General features: G+C 38.3%; 1 long non-coding RNA gene across 1 annotated transcript in view; it reads left to right on the top strand.

The window, feature by feature from the left end:
* The window catches only part of LOC102035037, a 53877-nt gene that overhangs the window by 401 nt on the left and 30986 nt on the right, over positions 1–22490 (top strand). Inside the window, exon 2 of the long non-coding RNA XR_265216.2 lies at positions 6572–6650. This is a non-coding gene — a long non-coding RNA (uncharacterized LOC102035037). The remainder of the gene's footprint in view (positions 1–6571; positions 6651–22490) is intronic.

Genomic DNA, 22490 nt, shown 5'->3' with positions numbered 1-22490 from the left:
AGGTATAGAGTCCTGGCTGGCCATTTCAGTATAGGTTCAGGGGCTCTTTTTATAATCCCTTGATTAATCTGCTTGTAGATCTGCTATGGAGAATGATCAGTAGTCCATCACTTGGGTAGACTGTTCATTTTGTGGGAACCACATTGAGGCAGTCCAACAGAGTATCATTTTAAAGACATTCTGTAGTGAGGGCTTGTAATTTGTACACAAGTCTGGAGAAGAGCATTGAATTAAGAAAACTTAATTTTGACAGTCCTGATATATAGTCTATTTTGGTTAACCAAAAGGAACACATACATTTTCTACATTAGAGAAATTTCCATTATTTTTCTCTCAGCCATGAAAATCGATTTTGATGTGATTACTCTCAGAGGCTGCTTGATGTGCTTCTGACAGTACAAAATGGATAGAAACCGTGGGTGGTGTTGAATTGAGGATACTGTGGTTAGCTGAACCCTGTCACAAACTGAAAATGCTAGGATTAAAACACATGCCATTAAGATATTGAGAGGGAGAATGAGCCTTAGGAAAAACAGTGATAACAATATTTTGTTGCTGAAGATTGCAAATGATGCAAAAAGCTTTCATCATATTCTGTTTACTGTAATCAGTGATATTTGCTTAACTGGAGGGAGATCCCCAAAACTCATCAGATGAAATCCCTTAACATTAAGCAAGAGGGTTGTGCCTAAATATAGGTGGATACATGTAAAAAGGGGAGCCATGGTATTTGGAACTGTACAAAACAATGAAGATTTTATCCTGTTCACACTGATTACATCAGGCTCATGAGTGGTTTCGCACTACTTCCCTTTCTGAAATCAGAATATTACCTCATATTTCTATATTTCAGATAAAGTGTCATTTTTAAATGAAATGCTTATTCTTAGCCTGCTAATTGGAAAGATCCCCTTTTGCCTTGAGAATTTTCATTGCTTCAAGAAGAAAAGCCCCCAACAACACAATGAAGAAGAAATACAAAGATAAGAAATGAGTAATAGGTGAGTTTTAAATTATTTATTCATCCAGATGTGTGGATCCTCTTCCAAAAATGTTTACACTTGGCAAGACTGGAACTTGCTAGCTACTAAGACTCAGTGGTTGTAAGCAGTTTGATGATGCTTCCCTCTAACAGGTTTATTGGATACTTCACTTATGGATCAGTAACAACAGGAAAAACAAACATCCTATATTTCCAATTAGGTAACCAAATTTTTTTCACAGTTGCATAGGAAATATCTATCACCCAACAGGTGTTTTAGCAGTATCTAAGTTATGTCTTGGGAGCAGGGGATTTGGAAAAGGACAAGAGTGAAAGTCCACTGACTTTTTGCTATGTCAGAAATATTGTGATGATTGTTTGTTTTCTGTTCTTTCTGTTCAAGTTGACAAGAGGTAACTATGGAGCTATTAAAAGATGTATCTTAAAGTCTTTATCACACATTTATAAGTGTCAAAAATAGTCTGTTACAGTGTGGATTTTAAATGCAAGAATAAACTGGGTTTGAATTATTTAATTCTCAATAGCATTCTAAGGGAGTTAAATAAAGATGAAATCAATAGGATTATATACATAATAAATCTAGTTCTATGGAAATGCTATAATTTGTACACAGTGAAATAACAATTTTTATCCATCTTAGTGACTAGCTATCTTGAAGAAATGAGAAGAGAATTATGGTCTGGATTGAGTAAAACTCCAGGCATGTGTCAAGCTTATGGTTCCTATTGGCAGTAAAGTCTAGCACACTAATTAATGTTTTTCTGGCTGAAGTCTCTAATCTCTCTGAATCTCACTTTTCACCGTGAAAATAACAGTTCTCATCCCAGAATACTGTTTAAGATATACCACTTAATTTTGAAAAAAATGTACAGATACAACAGTTTTGGAAGGGAAAAATGTACATGCAATTAACTCTCTCTGCCACTAGTGATCACTGCTCCTTTACATTTCTCCCTGTACTTAAATATTTGTGGTTTCCTTTCTATCTTTTATCATCTGTCTGCTCTAGTTCATAGTTGCTATTTCCTGACTAGCCATGAGATACAAGTATGAAACTCAGATCCCACTATGTGTAGCTTTCCCTATTTTCAAAGGGCAGTGATCAGTACTGCTCACAGCTGAGGGAAAAGAAGCAGCGTCCTCTTTCTCTAGAGTAATAATCACATATATCTTGTCACAATAATTGGCAAAACGGAGTCTGCTATTGCTTTTCTTTTAACACAAAACAATGACAAGTTAGGACCTGATTTTCTTTCCCAAACATCCTCCAGTCCTCATGCTGATTTAATAGTTTTCCTAAACAGTAGGAAATACACAATCTAAACCAATTAGATGATTTAAGAGAACCAATGTCCCATCCAAAAGTGCTTGAGGGCATATGCGCCTACAATTTTGAAGTAATTGGTAATGTGAGATTGGAGATTTTGAAAACTCCACTGTGAGCTGAGGATCATCTAACTTCCTTTAAGGTGTGTAAATGTACAAGCCTGGTTTCAGATTTTCATCTGGATGACATCAGTGTTAATGAGGAGAAATTCATGAACACCATCAGAGAGTGACATAATCCACTTACTCCAGTCTCCTCTTCTACAATGGATGAACTGTTTGTTGGAGGCATTTGTTGCTCTTCACTGACTGCAGAGGAAACACAGACATCTAGTTAAGGCTAGATTAAACTACAAGATTAAACTTTCCTTTCAAGAACTAAAATTAGGAATGAATGACATTTCTACACTCCTAAAAACAAGCCCAGCTTTGAATGTCTTGGTTTTCTGAAAAGAGAATTTCAATACTTTTGAAATTGTTATTCTCTTTATGCTTTTGCAATGTGAATGATGGAAAATTATTAGAAATTGGTTATATCTTAATAAAAAGTACTTAACAGGCAAGAAGTATTTATATAGTATCCTATTAATCTAAATTAAACTCAGTTAAGTCCTTCTGGGATTCTAACATGGTATACTCCATCCTTAATGTGTTCACATTTCTTCCTTTACTGTTAGATTGAAATATGTGTATGTAGCAAGGGAAAATTACTTCCATGGGGTTTCATTTTAAAACTGGACATGCAAATCCTATTATTAGGTCAAATTTTGAAGTCCTTAGTAAGTATTTTTTAATTCATCACCCATCAAGATTTCTGCAGACCCCTTTTTACTTTTAATGCTTTGATCTGTGGTTACTGCAAGTTTCACATCTAATTTTTTTGGAATGCAAATGTATCTCTTAATATAAAGTTTTATTTACAATGCTATTTAGACTGCTTAGGAGTATTTTATTTTTATTTTGTTTTGCTTGCTCTCTGTGGTTCTGTAGATATAAATATACTGCTTTACTGTGCAATTTTCCCCTCTGGCTTTGTGATAACTATAATCCAGTGACTTCTTCTTTTTTTTTTTTTCCCCTCTGGAAAATATCCTTCATCTGTAAAGATGGGCTGAAGTAATTTGTGAATTGTAGGTAATTTTTCATCTTGGGAATTGAACAAGGGGATCTTAAATTACAATATCTTTACATACCTTCCACTAACATGTCCCTTGTACCCCTATCAGGTTGGTCACATTGCCAGACCTGGGAAGGTATGGGTGAGTTTAATGCATTTATTGCTCTTTACCATGATTCCCTTCTGGTTATCTTCTACTTTAGTATGGTCCACAATATTGAATAAGAGAAGAGAGAATTCTATTCCCTAATTTCTTATTCCCAGCTACAGCCTCCAGCTCACTGGAGCTTTGTCCTGGTTACTGTTTGGTAGAGGGAGCTCTAAGGGATGTGGAGTTTGAGAGGTGCCTTCTCAGACCTTTCCAGTTTTTATATGTGCTTTTCCTACTTGTTGTACAGCACTGGCTTTTGTTCTTTCATATTGTAATGAAGTTGACATAGTAAATCTGCAATTAATGTGAGCCTTTCTCTCTCTCCTCCACCATTTCTCTAGTGACCCTAATCGCTGAGAAGTGGAAAGAGGTTTTGTGTGAAAAATGAGGAGTTCAGATCAATCTCTGCTATGTTTACATTTCTGGCAGTATATTCAAGAACAGTTTATCAGAGAGTACTCTCCTGACTGTTTTTTCTAAAGGTGCCAGACAAGCCTATTCTTTCTTTCACTTCCAAATGCTGTGTTTTGTCATGTGCCACCTTCCTGCTCACTGTCTGGGCTCCTGACATGGCTGCAATGCAAATGTGAAATGAGGAAATGCAAGCTAGTGACTTGAACAGGCCAAGTCCCTAACAACCTAACCTTATCCCAGATCTCCATTTTTACTTTCAATGCATCTTTTCCTCCCTATCATTCACTTAATATTTTTCCCTTAATGCTTCCTTTGTCTCCTTTACTGCTCTGATTGCTTCTGTCATGTTTTATTCATTTGCTCTTTTGGTGTTTCTTTCAACTTTCTTTTAAAATACACTTCTCCTTCCTGTCTTTTCTCACATAGTTACTAATTCCCATAATAGTGATCTGGTATCCCTGACACAGCAGGATTTGATGTGGTGAAAACCTAACATAGGAGCTACTAGCCTTCTCTATCCTTCACTTAGTGAGCCCATGACATCTCCTTCCATGTCACAGTATGAGGGAGAATGACTTACTACTTTGCTTTAGATTAGCCCATTGGCAGTCCTCACTCATGCTATGGACAGATGCAGGTATGGAAAGACTAAAGTTGACACTGAGATTATAACAGCCTAGCCCTTAGGTGCTCAGCATCCATCCTCTACAGTCTAACTGGAGAACACACAAGACCCAAACAGAAGAAAGAATTCAGAAAACTCTTGATGCGAAATAGAAAACCTAGTCTGTCCATTTGCCACCATGTGGAGGAGGCACTTGGGACAAGATATGTTTTATTCAATGTTTTAAAACATTGCATACCTTTGTGCTTCCATATGTGAATCGTCTTTCATACTGGATATTCTTTCATTTTATTAGAACTATTATTTTGGGCAAAATTCCAGAGTCCTGAGTTGAAGTCAATGAGAGGTTAATTTGACTAGAGACCAAATGAAAATTGAGAAGGTGTTTATCTTTTGGCACAGTGATAGTACCTTGCCTAGAATTCTGACCTTGCAATGTCCAAGATATGCAGCCCTGAAATAGCATCCAGGAGGAGATTTGGTCAGGCTGCAACTGAAAGCAGATGGCATATATAACAGAAGTCACTGAAAACTAAAAGCCCTGCTGAGAGCGATATATGACATTCTGAAGGAAATCTGTCTTTGACACCTTGTATTATCATTTAAAAAAATTAAGATCTCTTTTACGAATTGGGAAAAAGCACACTCCAGATCCTGCTGGTCCCTGCTCTGCCTTTGGACTGCAGAGCAAAGCAGGAGCTATGCTGCCAGCTCTGTATATAACACACCTCCTTGTGCGTCCACCTTATTCCATTATTGCTGCATGAAGGGGAAGATCAGTTCCTGTCCAGTTCCCAAGCTGAAAGATGTCTGCTTGGAAGGAAGGGTACCCCAATAAAAGAGAAGTGGTGTCCAAGAGATGGGTTAGTCAATCCTCCCTTTTCTTGTAAGGGTTAAGCCAAGTGCTGAGCCTGATATGCACTCTAGCCTACAGGACACTGTCTGCCTTTTTTTCCTTCCACAGGTAGAAGATTTTACTTTTCCCAGTGGCGTAAGCAGTAAATATCACTCATTTTTGGCAAGTCCTAGAAACTACATACAGGAATGAGAAATCCAGCCTTGTGTTCAACAACCCTAAGCAGTGTGACTTTCTTCATTTTTTGCCTGTTCATATAACAAGGAAAAATGGTGCTTAATCTTGATTTGATAACTATGCCTGCAACCAATTTAAATGAACATATTTAAGTGATGCACAGTATGTGATGATGTTTCTTTTTCAAGACAAATAATATTTATGGTTTGTAATTTGTAAGTTTTGTAAGCAGAAAAGATTCAGAGAGACCTTGTAAAATTTTAGCTACTCAAATGTAAATATTAAGCTATGATAACTGCATGAAGCTAATCAACCCAAGCATTCTGTCAAAGCTCACATGATGGGCTCGCTCATCCTTGACAGCCTAATTGACACTATTATTCTCATGAGAAGAGTAACTTTCACAATAATGTACAGTACATACAAATGCAAAGAATTTGTGTACACCAGTTACCTTCCACTGAGATGTTTTAGTAATAATATTTGGCCGGTGTAACAATGTTTTCCATCATTTTATATTTTATGGGCAGCCAGAAGGGATGCATACTGTGCTTCCATCCAGTAAAGCAGTAGTACTGTGGAAAAGTAGAGATTGGAAACTAATTAAAACTTGTATCATGATGCATTTGTCCAAGGGGGTGGAGTTGAAGTTGCAGCCTTAACTGTGACATTTCCTAACATTGGAACACCTGAATTTGCAAACTTAGTAATATTCTTTTCCCATTGCTTTAGTGAACATTCATATTTGGAGGGATTAATTAATCAGTTGTAAAGCAAATATGCAAAAAATGCATTCTATTTTGAAGTTCACTTTAAAATACTAAAATATTAAAGTGCCATTCTAAAGTCTTTTTATGAGCTAACCTGGCCATGCCCATGTTGAGGTGTATTTGTCCTTGCAGGATGGAGACAGAGCATCACCCCCATAAAAGAGCAGAGCAAAGTACAGTTATGCCTTTTCCTGAAGATGTCTGCTCAATGGTAAGAAGCTTTCTGTTTTTATATAACAGATCATGTCATTGTAAGAACAGATGATTCTAGGGCATTGTGCATTAGTTTGCAGGGAAATTAAATTCTTTCAATTTCAATCAGAATCTTCCAAATGTGATCATGACTGATGAGAATTTTGGAAAATTTTGCAGAGAAAGAAGAATTTGTTTATGTTGATAGATTTCACAACATATTTTTCTGTTCATGTGGAGTCCCCTAGGACTATTAGAGAAAGACTGCATATCATAATCTCTATTATTACTATGTGTTATGTATAGAATATCTAAATCTTAGGTAGTACTGAAGTATAGCATCTCCTTGAAAAATATCATTAATAGAAGCTGTTATGGTTTTTGTATAAGAAAGCACAAATATGGCCACATAAAACACTTTACTACAGTACAAGCAAAAACAATAATGTAATTTAACCCCAGTTTCTTTATCCTCATACAATGTGTTCTCCCAGTCTGACCAGAACATCTGAAATAAAAGAAACAAAAGCAAAAAACCACCCAAAATGTACAGAAAGCTGGGATCTATCTAGAGTGTTTGGTGTTATGTGAGGTATTTTTTTGTGTTATGTTGCTTGACAGAGAGATAGATCAAAATGTTTTTCTTAGGAAACTACTCAGGAAAGATAAAATATTGGCTTGGGTAAAGAGGACCCCAGCAATCACTGAAAACCCCAGCTGGTGCATAGCTGTGGCAGCAATGCCTGGCGTCACAGACCTGTGAGCAGCAGCGACTGAAAGTTTGCCTCCAGCCTCATAGTCCCACCTGTCCTGCAACCAGCACTCACCTGATGCCACAGGGAGAGGGGTCAGAGAGTCACTGAAAATCAGAAAGGCATGCTACTGCTAAAAATCAGAAATTAAGACTAAATCAGACAATAAGTTACTGCTAGTTCAGCTCTGTGAACCATCTTGGTAAAGGATCAGACAGGCACCAGGACTGCTGCAAAGGACCAGGAAACTGAGCTGGGAATGAGAGGTGACTGAAGAAGCATCAACCTACTTTTGCTAATATTGGTGTGGTATTGCACTTTGACTTCCTAAGAAAAAAAACAGAGATCAGCTTTTTACTTTCAGCAGCAAAGGGTTTTCTGGGACTCCAGGAGAAGCACCGAATCAGAATCCTTCTTCACCATTGCAAGAACACAATGCCACCTTTGGGTATGACTGGGGGCTGGGAGGAGAGGTTATCTATAGTTCTAATACCTTTCTCTAGCTGCAGTACAAGTGCTGAAGAACAAATTATGTTCGGTTTTGAGGAGGATCACCGGGATTTTGTGTGTGCAGAAACCCTGCCCTGGTGCTGTCAGCTAGCAGGGGAAATCAGCACAGAGCTGGCTCCAGGGGCTCTGGTTTCTCCAGAAATCTGATGTGGGTGTCTCCTTGCCTGTCTCCTTGGCCAGAAGAAGAAGTGGCCACATAGCCCTGTAAATTGCAAGGGGCCTGGTGAAAGACTAAAGAAGGACTCAAAAAATTATAAACTTGGTCTTCCTAAATAGTAGATTTAACACTGCTTCTAGAAGTACAAGCAAACATGGCTGACAACAGGACCTTACTTCTGACAGTGCCTGTTTAAGGGAGGTTATATTTCACCCACTCTTACATTTAAAACATTTCCATTTCTATTTTGATTTCCTGTCTCCTTTTCCTCCTTCTCCCATTTTTCCTGCCATCTTTCAATAATATAGAATAAAGATAAGCCTGATGGTGATTTAGAAGAGTCAAATAGACTGTAGAAAGTTAGGCAAACATAACCTTCTGTCACAATAGTTTTAATTATTAGCCCCTGAAATATTTGTTTTCAGCAAAAAACTTTAACTTCCAAAAAAAATTTAAGTTTTTTAAATCACAAACAGAAATATATCAATATTGGGTTGCTTTTAATGCTAGCTATCACTATTTCTTAAGTTTAATAGTACATTTTCATTGTTTAGTAGTATTTCCTATAATTCTGAGGTGCTTATAAGTTAGTTATATAGAAATGATATATTATATAGAAGATATAGAGAGAAGAATGATATGTGTCTGTTGATTTCAAGTGGGTCCTTTTTTCCTTTTGCATGCTTACACAAGGTGCATAGTAATGGGTTGGGCTTTTTCATTACCAAACAGCTGCATTTGCGTTCATTTGGTTGCAAAGCTGTTTACTTTTCAAATTACTTTATTAATTGAAAAACTAGTAAATATTGGTAATGTCTCCTCCTACTGTAATTGCCATTTTTATCCACATTCCCCTTACATTTGTTGCATATCAAGCCTGTTCCACTACTTCAGTAGAGGGAACAAGATATGATAGAGAGGGAATAAGATGATAAAACAGTATTGGTTAACCTCAACTAATCCTTGGATCTCAAATTCTGACAGAAATATTAATGACCTGGGACCTTGACAATGTTGTCAGATAGGACTGCCTTGCTCCCATGGGGACAATCAGATCAAGAGAAGTTACACTATGACTCTGATTTAAACAGGCTCCATCTGACAAATCTAATCTGGATCCTATCAGTGGGACAGAACTAAAATAATACACAAGGCACTTGTTTCCTAACCATGTTCTTTAATTCATTAATCTGTAGATTGCATTTTCCACTAACCCCAAATTCAAAAAATTTTCTTTTTTTTTTTTATAATAGATAGCCCTGATGCACAAGGAACACTTTATTTTTTTTATTTAGTGGAATAAATGCATTTGAAATGCTGAATAAAGTACAGACCCCATTCTGCAAGCCCTCAGTTCTTACCAGGAGTTCTGCTTGGAGGGCTTGCAGGATCAGTTCAGAGAATATATGAGGAAGATAAGAAAGAAAAAAAGAAGAGAGAAAGAGAGAGAGATTGAAAGGGATTTTGTGGAGACAGAGATATATTAAACCAGACTGTGCTTTCTATTTTCAGTAGTCTAACAAAAGTTCATCTCTGACTTCAGAAAAAGGATTCAAAAGAAAACATGCAGCCTGGATTAGTGTTTGCTAGCTTGCCTCACTATTAAATTTGGTTAATGCGCTGTTTCGAAAATCAGCTCAGAGAAAACTTTCTGGAATAAAAGAACATGCCTTGTTTCTTCCTCTCTCCCTTTCCCTTGTCCTCTCCAGAATATACACCTGCATATTCACATAACCAAACAGATTCCACAGTGGCTAGGTGGGAGCAATGTCAACCCCAAAACATTTTGGTAATTTTGTTTTTTCTTAAATACTACTAGCCTGACTAGTAACCTGTTAAAGCTCAAAACTCCTTTGTAAAAGGAAAAAAAGAAACAAAACAAACAGTCTTTATAAATAAATTAAAATTCTAACTAAAAAGCTAATTATAAGGGTATTTGTTTTGTTTGAGGTAAGGCACATCTATTATCATAAAGATAATTAACTCAGTCTGACAGATCTAATAAAAGGACAAGTTTAGCATTGGCTTAGCAGAAGCCCAAGGCAAGCAATTTTTATAATTACTAGTTATTGTAACTGGGCTCAGAGAAAATGGTCTGTGATATTTAAACAGTAATGTTAATTTGCATTTAGACCCATTTTTTTCCTCTTTCCCAGGCAAGATCTATTTAGCTGGAATGAGTAAAATAAACTTGAATAACTTAAAAAAAAAGGAAAGAAAAAAGAATGGCTTTCTCCTTACAGAAAAACTTGGTCTTTTTATGCTCAGATAATTAATATCCTCACAAGGTAAGTGTTCTGCTAATCACAAAACAATTAAATGGCTTAATATAGTTTTAACACACAGAAAATGTTGAGTTTTCAGACTGAAATGATGCCTGCTGACTGCATTTATTCAGGGCAACTGTATCTTAATGCACAGATCTGCTACAAGTGCCTCCACTGCCCATGCCCTCAGTGTGCCCCTGCTGTTGAGCTGGCGAAGAAAGGGCAGGAGAGGGGGGAGGAAAGCCCCTGGCTGCTGCAAGGAAGTGGTTCCCATTCACAACAAGAAAGGGAACAAAATAATATTCAGGAATATATGCATAAGAAGCAAATTGCTCCTGCTGGCATGGTGTAGTAGCCCTTTAACTAATGCTTACCTTGACATTTTGCAACACATTCTCTGCAAGAAAAACAAATCAACATTTTAAAAGGAGAAAGTTATTTTTTAACCGCTTCTGTAATGAAGGTTTTAGAAATAAGTAATAACTGGAGTGAGAAAATCATTGGTGATATACTACAGAAAAAGCACTTTAAGTACTTGCCATTCAAGTATGAATTTCATTATGTACTACAGGCAGTTGATGTCAACCTCAGTGCATTTTGCCAGTGTAGGACCATATCTAGGGGGAACATTAAAGTCATATAAGCCTAAGCTCCCCAGTTTTCAAAGTGCTGTGGTCCTGACATATAGATGCTGTAAACTGCCCTAAATCCTTTGAAGACAGAGTCCTACAGCACCACATGAGTTACACATGAAAAAGAGAGCAAAGGGAACATGGAGCCTTTGTTCCCAAGAGGGTGGAAAAGACAAATCTGAGGCACTCGTGAATCAAAGGGAGCAGCCTGATGCATGCTGGAGCACAGGAACAAGCAGCCCTTGTTTGCTGCCTCGCTTGCTGCCCTTCTTCAGCCCCAGTCTGACAGCAAGAGCCATAGAGCACACACAGGCTGCAGAGCTGGCCTGCACTTCCCCACCCGTTAGTTCACATCTTTTTTCATGGCAGAATATTTTGGCCTGATTTTGGACCACAAGAATTTGTCTCATTATTCATCCGTTCCATATTATACCAAGGATTTTGTTTTGTCATCAGCCCTGCTGGCTTTATTTGTCAGTGATCCCATCAGGTGGGATGCTGCAAGGCTGCCCATGCAATGCTGAGGGTGGAGGCACTGCTCACTTGCTCTTTTGCTGCCTGGTTTTCTGAGACTGCAGACACTACACTGGTTTTTTTCTGCTTCACTCTTAGAGGGTTTGATGTGTCTTTAAACAGCTTGGCCAAGGTACTTTTTTTAATGGGAGGCTAAATTTAGGATCATAAATGCCTATTTGAACTCTGAAATTAGCATACACTCTATCTTATGTTTGGCTATTGGCTGTATATTAATAATTCAGTTTTTGTCTTCAGTAAAATGCACTTTTTCACTAGATACAAAAAATGAGATTCTTATCTATTTTGACTGAAGATTTTGATGATTTTTAAAAAAATATTTTTCAGCCTTCTTGTGCTTTGAGGATTTATGAATTTATTTATTCAGAAGGTCCCCTACCCACTAAAATCCCAATGTGACTTTGCATATCTGAGTAGTTCTACTAATATCAGCAAGATTACTCACCATCTGAGAAGCTGTATGTGTACTTTGCTGAAGGAGAGCTCAGGGGTCTGATCTGTGACAATCAAGCAGTCTCTGGGCTACTGACTAAACATCACCTGCAAGGATTTGGTCCTTTTCAGAGTCATGACCCAGGAAGACCAGCAAATATTCATCTCCGGCTAATGTGGAAGAGGGAAGGCTCAAGGCTGAGGATTGAGTCTACTAACTGTAAACCTAAAATGTAATCTCTGAGCTTCTAAATGCCTACAGATGTTGAATTTATTTCATCAGTTCCAGAAAAACATTACCACCTCTGCTACACAGAAACAGACAGACATAACTTTGCTTTTTTTATCTGATTATGAACCTTGAAGCCAGAACACAGGCAGAACGTTGTTGGGGATTTTGAAATTAAGACTGGGGAAAAAAAAATCCTTCTTCTGAATTGTTGTACACATAAAAAACCCAACACATGATACTTTGTGGTCCCTATCTACCCTGAGATTAGGAGATTTTTAAGCTGCTTCCCCTAGAGCTCTAGGATTTCTGCCACTATTTCTGAATGCTCTCAACAGGGATACTAAGCTTTCTTGATGAAGGAAATTGGTGGCAATTCTATAGCTTGCACTTACTCCTATAATTTTAAAAAAATGCTGAGGGCAACTCTCATTGCATTTTAAGGATTTAAAATGGGTCAGCTTTTGGCCTACATGGATTGATGGAGCCCTTTAAATAGGCTCTAGCTATGGAACGTTATTAATCACTGTAGCAGACAAAAAATACATTGTTTCCTTGCTGAGAATAGCATGTTTTCCTTTGCTTATGAATTGATCCCTGAAAGGTTCCTCACGGGAATATGTTTGTTCTTTCTTTCTTTGCTTCTTTCTTTCCTTCTAAGGCAAAATGGCTTTAAACTACAGATGTGCTAATCTGTAGGAAACTCCAGAACTCATTGATCTATGGGCAGCATAGGTATTAATCTACCTGGGCTGGTAGACTAGAAGAATGAACAATTAATTAAATAGCCTTGAGGTTATTTTTCAAAACAGCATTGTAAGCAGTGATGGGCAAACCTCAAAAGGTTTTTATACTGGATTCAGTTCAGATCAACTTCCTAAATTTCATAGACTGATCTGCTCTTTGGAAGCATACCCAGGAGGGAAAAATACCTACAGGTATTATTTTAAGTTAGACCAATCAACTCAGTAATAAAAAAGAGAAAATTTTTAGAAAATGAATTTTAGCCTTGTCCCTGAGACCCAATACACATTCCAAATACTTTTAAATGTATCTATAAGAGAAAGAATGTGTGTTTGGACAATTTTCCAAATATTCTTTAAGAAAAAATGCAAAATTTATTATTAAATCTTATTGTTTCCAAAATTACTACTTACTGTTTTGCAAAATTGGCAGCAATGTCAATACAATACTTTTTTTTATCCTCCTCACAGCTTTTACTTCTTGTTGCTTCCAGTAAATGAAAAGACCTTTGTAAACTGACACGCATGATGATACTGGCAAATCCCTCAGGATCATTTCTTTTGGGACACCAACAAAATAGAAGTGTGGAGAGATGTCTGAGTATAGATTTTGTAAATCAGCTTCCACGACGCATAAATCGACCCATAAACTGTATATATTCATGTATCTCCACACCCCACCCTTTGTTCTTTGCTTATTGTATATTTTACCAATGCAGTAAAACTGGTGGATGACACAAACGTATTCCACCAGCCTTTAAAGCTGAGCAAGGGCACAGTAAAACCATCCTACAATGCAGAGCTCCATTTAATTTATGTTGCCTCCACCTGAGGCTTGTCACTGTGTTAACAGCACCTATGTCTATCTATTCCATTGCTTTTGATCATCTCAAAGGCCAGGAAGGAGCAAGAGAATGCACAAAAATTTGTCTTTTCCAGTATATCATGAAGACATAAAGCCAGATTTAAAGCTGTTAGAGGCTGCCTATTATTGTACCATCAAATAATGGAGCTCCTTCCTGTGAAGTGTTTCTGGACGTGACAGCCCGAGCACTAATGTGACATTACTTGAGTAAATGGGTGGATAAAACAATTGCAATGATTTCTGTCAGGGATTTAAGGGCAGCCTGCATGCACTTTGGGCATGCAGTTTCTGCTGCAGCTTGGCACTGTTCTAGCTCTAACATTAATAGATCCCTCTTAGATCTAACAGCCAGATGGTCAGCAGTTGTGAACTACTTACTGAACCAAAAAAGCCAGTGCCATAAGGTCGCAGGAAGAACAAGGTCAGAAGTGTCTCATGTTTTTGGGGGCATGTGTTGGCCTAACAGGCCACATGCAGTTGCTGAGCAGCAAACAAAAGAGGTGGAGATAATAGTTCATAACAAGTCAGCTATTAATTGAATTTTTGAGTCTTCTTATGTTTGCAAATTGTCCATGAACAGACCCTGATTTTCAAGACTGTGTTTGTTACTCAGAGTTATTTGCTGACACAGGAAACAGAAACCACAGAAATGCTGGCTGGCACTTACCCTTATTTCTTAAAGGCTAAGCAGAATAGCCATCAAATAGGCACTTGCCATGAGGCCTGGGGAAAGAAAAATGGAGCATAAAGTCAAAATATAGGAAGCTGAAAGATAGAGATAAACATCATAAAAGAGTTTGCAGCCTCTTGACCTCAGCAATATTACCAGCTACATGCCATAACTTGATCTTTGGCATTAAACACTCTGCTGAGTAGGTGTTTGCTGTGCTACCATCTTCCTGGATGTTTTTTTGCAGCTGTCTTAACCCTTGGGCTACTGCCACACTCCTCCTACATCTCTTCCTCTTCACACATTATTCCCAGCTCTCAAGGTAAATTTTGGCTGCAAAACCTCCTGAAAGGAACTTGAAGCTCCTTGCCAGACATTTTATGAATAATTTGAAGATAAAGATACTCTTATAAGTGTATTTGTTCAAGCATTTTGATCAACTATTTTCATCCACATTATAATTTTTGCCTGCCTCTGCTGCTTTTATCTGAGAACATGCATATGTACAGTTACGTCCTGAAGCACTTACAGTCTGAAGGCAGAAGAGGATGGAAGACAATAGGGAAAATAACTTCTGTACTTCCTTTTTGGCATGCCTGTGGTTCACCTTAGAACTTCAAGCCATTGCCTTGAACCTGTAACACCCTGGATGGCCTCAGACACCTTTTGGGGCCAGTTTGTTAAATTCCTGCAATGATGCCGCTACTTCAGTGGAGCACAAAGGACAGCGCTACTTGCTCACAGTCTCTGCCATTTAGAAACTCCCCATTACCCTAGTTACAGATTTCAAAATCACTTTCAAGTTTTATTTCTCACTCCTTTTCATGTCTGAGAACACAGACTAAATTTCCACCCACCCTTTCCTTTTTTTTTCCCAGTGTTGAACTGGAAATTGTTTTGAGTAGCTCCACTTTCAGTGCATATTCCCGGCCTAGCATAAAACTAATGAATAGCTCATTTGTGAGAAGTGTAGGCAGAAGGAATGTGATTGCAGGCAAATTTCACTAGGAACTGAAACAAATGTTCATAGAGAGCATTTTCCAGTGTTCAGTCACACTGGCTAACCATTAATTGATGGGAATAAGTGTCTCTACTTAAATGCAGTATCTAAGTAACTGAGCTGTATAATACGCATTGCTGTGTTGCACTTAGCATATTCCTTCCACAGGTGGGCAGGGAAAAAAAAAAGCAGCTTCACAGGTGCAATGCAGTGTGGTCTAACAAGTGCAAGAAGCCTTTGAAATCTCCTGTCCCTCTTCTCCCATCTTTGAAAAAGAAATCCTAAAACAGAAGGGATAATGGTGTGGGAGTTTCTTGCTTACTTGCCCTTTTAGAAAGGATTTAGGGGTTAAAATTGATGAAAAGAATAATACAAGTCAGTGTAGTTATATTATTAGAACATCATACCAAGCTATGATCATAGAACAGGTGAATTTTGCCCTCAGAAAATGTCTCTTCAGTTGGGCTGGTCCTTAGGTTGGGTTTGCACGGCAAAAATATGATCCCACTTCCTTACTCAGTCACAGTGAAACTGCCTTGAAGCCAATTACTGCCTCCTGGTCACTTGTCACTGCTTGTCAGGAACGAGCATAGAAAGCCAGGAAAATCAAATACACTGTACCCCCCCTCTAGAAAACCTTCAGGGCTTTTCCAGTTCTCAGTGTGGCATCTGTGATTCCATCTCAGGTATGTTGATATTTGATGATCAATACTAATTAGGACAAAGGTTTTTTCCTTTTCCTTGTCTGACAATGAATCCACCATGATGAGGAATCCTGAAAACAGCCACTGGAGCAATGGAAATAAGTTTCTGTGCATAGGGGAAGTGTGTGGTAGTAACTAGAGGCAGTATAGTGTAGCTGTCTGCTTTCTTTTAAGATTTTCAGAGAGAGCTAGACTCATCCTTATGCCAGCTACTAATGTTCTCTGAAGACAGAGCCAGTGGAGTGAGACATGCTGCTCCCATGCCTCGAGTTATCTTATCAGCTCCTACTCTTGATCCCTGGGATGCAAGGGAATTTCTAGCATAAACCTTAAGCACTCCCACAAGCCACCAAGTCATCTTAAATGCAGAAATTATTAAGCTTCTTAATTTAGAGACTTTATTTCTTAAGCCTGAATCTCTCTCCAGAAAGTGGGTGAGAAAAGTCAAACATTTATTAGAGTAGTCACTTATCTGACAAAGTTCAGCTTCACTGTAAATATTTTTTTTCCTTTCTCATGAATTTTTGCCCACTCTCTGCTCTCTCCATTTTTGTAAAAAACTTTCCTGAAACTTGAAATTTTAGGAAAAAAAATAATAGGGTGTACAAATTAATAAAGTCTGGAGTTCATGTAAAATACATACCCTTCATGGACACAGGCAGGATTATCTCACAACTGAGTTACCTTGCAGAGCTTCTGTGCCTGAACCTTGGCTCAGCAAATAGGACCCTCTACATCACCTCAGCTTGCTGGGCAAAACACAATCCATGAATTACTTGGAATAGTGTTGGGAAATACAGTATTCCTGGTCTGAAACTAGTATCGATGGCATCAAAGTATTATTACTGTGAACATGAAAAAAAATAAATACAATAAATCTGTCACATAAATGCCACATCTACTACCTTATAGGACACCTTCCTTGAGTTCTATGCTCACACATGTAGTACTGCATATTAACCTTCCAGCAGCAGTGTGCATGTGCTTTGCTGCTTAGGCCTAGTACAGTATTTTCTTTGCCTTGTTCTTTCACCTTAACTTTCCTTTCTTTCTTATTTATTGCACTTATTGTTCTTCATTTCATCCTTACCTGCTCAGATAGTCATCTGACCTAGTTTTATGATATGGATTAAAGTAAATCCTATAATGTAAGTATTCTTGCTTTTCTGTATTCTGCTCTGTCATCTGTGTTTTGCTGGGATTTTGGATACTGGGGCTGGCTTTGGTTGAGAGTGCTTCTGTGTCTCTGAGGCTTACCCCCTAAGTGACTGGGATCATGCTGTAAGCAACTTTGTTCTCTGCTTCTTGGGTACCCATTATCTCATTCCTTCAAAAGCAGACTTAATTCTCCAACCTCTGAAGATAACTTTGTCTTTAATTATTCAGTCAGAAACTCCCACTGAGGTGAATGGGGGAGGGAGAGTGAAGGTCCCTGTATATTTTAAATCAGAAATGCCTGTTTGAAAGATTTCTGGTTTTGCTGTGTTAACTTGCTCTGGGTAAATAGGCACATAAATAGGAAAGAAGCATCTCTTAACATTATTGGGTTAAAAAGCCAGCTGAGATTTGTTCTGATGCAAATCCCTCTGCCAGTTCAGCAATACTGGCAGTCTAAGAACATTAAGAAATAAAAGCAAACATGAACATCAAGGAGAAGAATGATCCTTCCTTCTTTTCCACTCTGTGATGATGAATTAAAATTAGAGTTGAAGGAAATCAACAAAGATTTTTGTTAGTGTCCCAGCCATAGAAAAGTTGTTGGATCATAGGGTACCTTGGTTCAGCCTTTTATCTGTGTTTTCCTTTGCTTATGAAACTCTCAACTTACTTTCATTTAACAGCTGGTAATCAATTATTGTACATGATGCTGACAGCTCAGTGCTATGGCTGATTTTCCTGCCCTGTCTTTCCCCAAGACTTGTTTACTGAGCCATACATTTCATTGTAGGAATGCACCTGGATTTCTGTTGTCATCATATCGGAAGAGTTCTACTGTCATTACATTGTAAGAGTTCCATGTTGCTAGAGTTTTGTACCTCCTCCATGGTTCTTGTAGGCAGCTCCTCTAGGCACTGCCTCTTCCTTGTCCTCACAGCAGCCAACTGACTCCAGTTCCCCTCAGCCAACAAATCCACTCTTTTATAACACTCTTCTGATTGGCTACAGCTGTGGCCTGTTAACATCAGGCCTGCTCCTAATCTCCAATAATTGGCTCAGCTGCAACTCCTTAATGGGGTAAGCCTACATTCTATACTATCTTTATTTTCTTATGTTCTATTCCCCTACAGATTTCATCTCTCATTTTCACACTTGCATAGTTTTTTTTCTTTTGCAGGGTAATGGTGTCATAATTGCTATGCGACCTACAGTCCTAGAGGTCTATCCCAATGTGAAAGTTACATGCATCACATTTTCAGGTATGAATTTCTATAGGAGTGGGGTTTAACTACTGTTACTACAGGATTTTAAAAAAGAACAACTTGTAGAAGGCAACAAGTAGGGATTCTTCATTTAAAACCACAACTTTATGGAAAGAGCTAGCTGAAACTACAGGAGCCTCTGGCCAGCAACTGTGACCACACAGTTAAAGAGATTTTTATTTCCAAGCTTCCAATTAATGATTAAAAAAAAAGACTGAGGAAATGAAAATGATAAAATAAGAAATGAGAGTGTGTGCCTACCTGAAGTGTGATACCCCTGAACACTGAGCCATTCCTTTGTGCTGTTGTGGCAGTGGCAGCTGCCCTTGCCATCCAGAGTGCCTCACTGTAGTGCTGGTGCTTTTGTCAGTCTCCTGCTTGTGAAAGGAGTGTATACACAGATACACTGTCCCAGGCAAGGCAGTTCTACCAGACAAAGTATGACATTGAAATACAGGATGGGTGGCATGTACAGAAACCTATGAATACATTATTTCTTCTCTGTACACACCCACACATGGAAAATAGAGGTAAACTTGGAAGTACCGTTCCCCCAGACAAACCCAAAAAGATAAAAAACTGCTACTTTCTATCCAGGAATTTATTTTTTTTAAACTTGAATAGATGAGATTAAAACCAGGAACATCTCTAAAATAAACAGCCCTAGTGTAAGCAGCTAACAAATAGGCAGCACGTATGTATTCTCTGAAGAATAACATACAGCTAACATTCCAGGTCTCCTGAGTTTTTAATCTGAACCCTAGAGCTGAATTGCTGCAAGGCTCTGAGCAAACCTTGTGGGATAGATTTAACCTGCTCTCTGGCTGGCAGTGCTGGGTAGTTATCATCTGTGTGAGTGCAGGTAGCTGAGGACAGAGTCAGGCAGGCATGTCCATCTGTTATCCCAAGGTGAGGGTACTCTCCTGCTTGCAGACCAGAGTCCCAAAGGCTTCCAGACTTTATAGAACTAATAAAGGACTGGTGTATCAGCCTTATTGCTTGCATGCTTTTTTATTTCTATGTATATTTTTGGGTGTTTTGGATTAAAATTAATCCCATGAGTTATGTGCATATAGTACTTTAAAACAGCTGCATTTCCTAGCCTGCATCCATGTTTTCCTACTACCTATGGCTACCAATTTTTTTTTTTTTTTTTTTTTTTTGTGGTTATTTGGCTTTGTGGTTAAAGAAGAAAGCCTGGCTTTCCATGTGAAAGCCTGGTTTCCTCACAGAGAGCTTGAGTTTTCAGTGTTTTCATGTTACAGTATCCTTGACTGAATGCTTACTCTTTCAAAACCAAGTTTACTTGAATTAATATGCATTCCAATCCCAATATTACTGTAATCAGCTTTTTTCATTTCAGAAAAAATATTTTCATTTATATTTAGAGAAATTTATTGATACTTGAACAGTTCCACTGGTGCTAGGAGAGTCCCCAACCTAAAATACATGTCTAAATACTCATACAATTTTTGCTTAAGCAAATATTTTTTCACAGTCAGGCAAAACTTACTAACCAACATTTACCCAGATCAATATATTTTAATTGAAACTAATGGCAGATAGCTTAAACCAACAGATTTTTCACTGAACTAAGTACATTAAATCAATACATTGCCAAAACCTGTGAGATCTTGTATGAAAGGTATTTTTATTCTTAGCTAAATTAATTTTATTGAAACTTTTGCATATTAACAGTAAACAAAATACTGATATTCAGAAATTGCTCATCAGTACAATCAGAAAACTTCAGAGAAGCTTACACAAAGCCATATAAAACAAGGAGTTAATTTGCTGTAAGTGAAGAAAAAAAGGCTCAGGGTTGATTCCTTCTCTTTGCTACACACTATTTGTCTGTTCTTGGGCGAAGTCCTTAGAGGACTAATTTAGGCCGGGACTTTCCCAGCTGACACCAGCACAGTAAGGCAGGCTCCTCTCTGCTCAGCCGTGCTCCACGTGCAATCACCTGGTGGAGGTGACTCAGTGCATGGGTTATTCTGGGAGTGTACAACCAGCATGGTCCTTTCAACCAAGTAGCTCAAGTTTGGTGAAATCTGTCATTGGTGGCTGATATTGCAAGATTTGTCAACGCAGGAGAGAATTAGACACCTCCATACCCATGGAGATCAGCACACCTCTTATCTAGCCATAGATACAGAGAACAAGGACAGCAGCCCTTCTCCAAAGTGGGTGTTCTTTGACTCTGAGCTTTTGGGCTGGCAACCATCTCTGACTTTCTGCTGAGACAACACATCCCAGCAGAGTCTCAGACACAGTTATTATGCAAGCAAGCTGATTGCAAATATAGAATTGGAAGAATTGGTGACTTAAGTGAGAAACTGATATCATTTACCCATCAGCTGGATTGCTATTTTCAGAAGGAGATACACAAGAGCAGAGACACCACTGTGCGTAGGAGCGAGGACACAAAGACAACTGGGTGGGATGGAGGCTGGCACACGGTCATCTGTTTTGGTATTCAGTTACAATTACAGCATAATTAGTCTACTAATTGCATGCCCAAGTTTAGTCGATGAATTTGTATTTGTAATTACAGCTTATTGAAATGCACTGTGTTTTCAATGCTTGCCTCTGTTTCCATGTGAGAGTGAAATTTTCTTCTTTCACTCCCCTTGTGTTGATTGCCCATGCAGAAATGTAAAAGATGACCATAACCCACGCAGGCAAGTATGTCAGACCCTTGCAAAAATAGCAGCCAAACATCAGTTCTACATCTGTGGGAGCTCCTGGCCTCAGGTGCAGCTCATTTGGCTTCAGAGCCAACAATGCAGTGTCAAGGGCCACATCTGCTTACAGAATCATGCTGGGTGGTGCAGAGCTCCCGCTACTCAAGCTATCACCTGTTGAAAATGGCCTTTCAAAATGCAGCCTCCATCTTCTGCAAAGATATTTTCCAGTTCCAGATGCAGAAAATTTTGCAACTGCCCCAATAACAAACTCTTCACTGATCTTTTTCATGTGAAGTGAGTGGAAACTACTAAAGCAATGTCATTCCTTAAGCAGAAGCACTGTCTTTCTTGCAATCTACAGGGAAAACACTTCCTTTTCTTCCATTTAGTTTCCCGGTATCCAGCTGAGAAGCATAAGCTAAGTACTAAGGAAAGGACTTATCCTTTAAGAAGAATCTTGGATGATGCTTTCAACAATGTAAATCTTTGTTTTTGTTTGATAAACCTTCATAAAACCCCCACATTCTTTGAAGTGCTGAAGTGGTTGCCAGGAATTTCTGTCCCACGAGAAGGTAAGGTGGCAGCCACATGACATATGTGCAGGATTTTATGCATTCTACAAGAGGTTAGAGAGTCGGTCTCACTTTCAGAAAGATGCCACTGTATTTATAAGATGGTCTGTACCAAGGGAGAATCAAACTGAAACTTGCAGCCTGTACATTCTATAACAGTTTGCTTTAATTAAAATTAGACATGCTCTTAAGCAGAACTCCGGATCAAAACATACTTGTCAAACTTTGGGGAAAACAGATAATGGAGTACTACTTTTTTCTTTTTTTCTCTCTCTCTCTTTTTTTTTTTCCCCCATTTGGTCTAGCTTCCTTTAAAAATAAAAGAATTGATTGCACAAAAACTTGGTGCTGACAACTGGGGAGCTATAGACTCAAAGTTCCTTGAAAACTAAGTAGATGGACCATACTATTTCATTTTCTATGTATCTATTCCCCATGATTTATGATTCCCACAGACCAAGATCTGAAAACTCAGGCCAAAATGCTGAAATGAAGAGCAGAGGAAGTAAACAACATTGACATTTCAGAGTAAAACCCTTTCAAGCTCAGTTATCCCGATTGTTAAGGAAGCTACTGATGTAGGGGAAACTTTTGGAATGAAAGGACATAAAAAAGTACCTTTTCAGAGCAGCATGAAGCTGTTGATTTTTTTCAAGAAATATATTCAATATCTTTTCTCTTG

Source organism: Geospiza fortis, unplaced genomic scaffold (assembly GCF_000277835.1).
Source record: "Geospiza fortis unplaced genomic scaffold, GeoFor_1.0 scaffold40, whole genome shotgun sequence".
In the NCBI taxonomy this organism is placed as follows: domain Eukaryota; kingdom Metazoa; phylum Chordata; class Aves; order Passeriformes; family Thraupidae; genus Geospiza; species Geospiza fortis.
The sequence above is the reverse complement of the archived record's forward strand: the minus strand, read 5'-3'. Positions and strand labels throughout refer to the sequence as shown.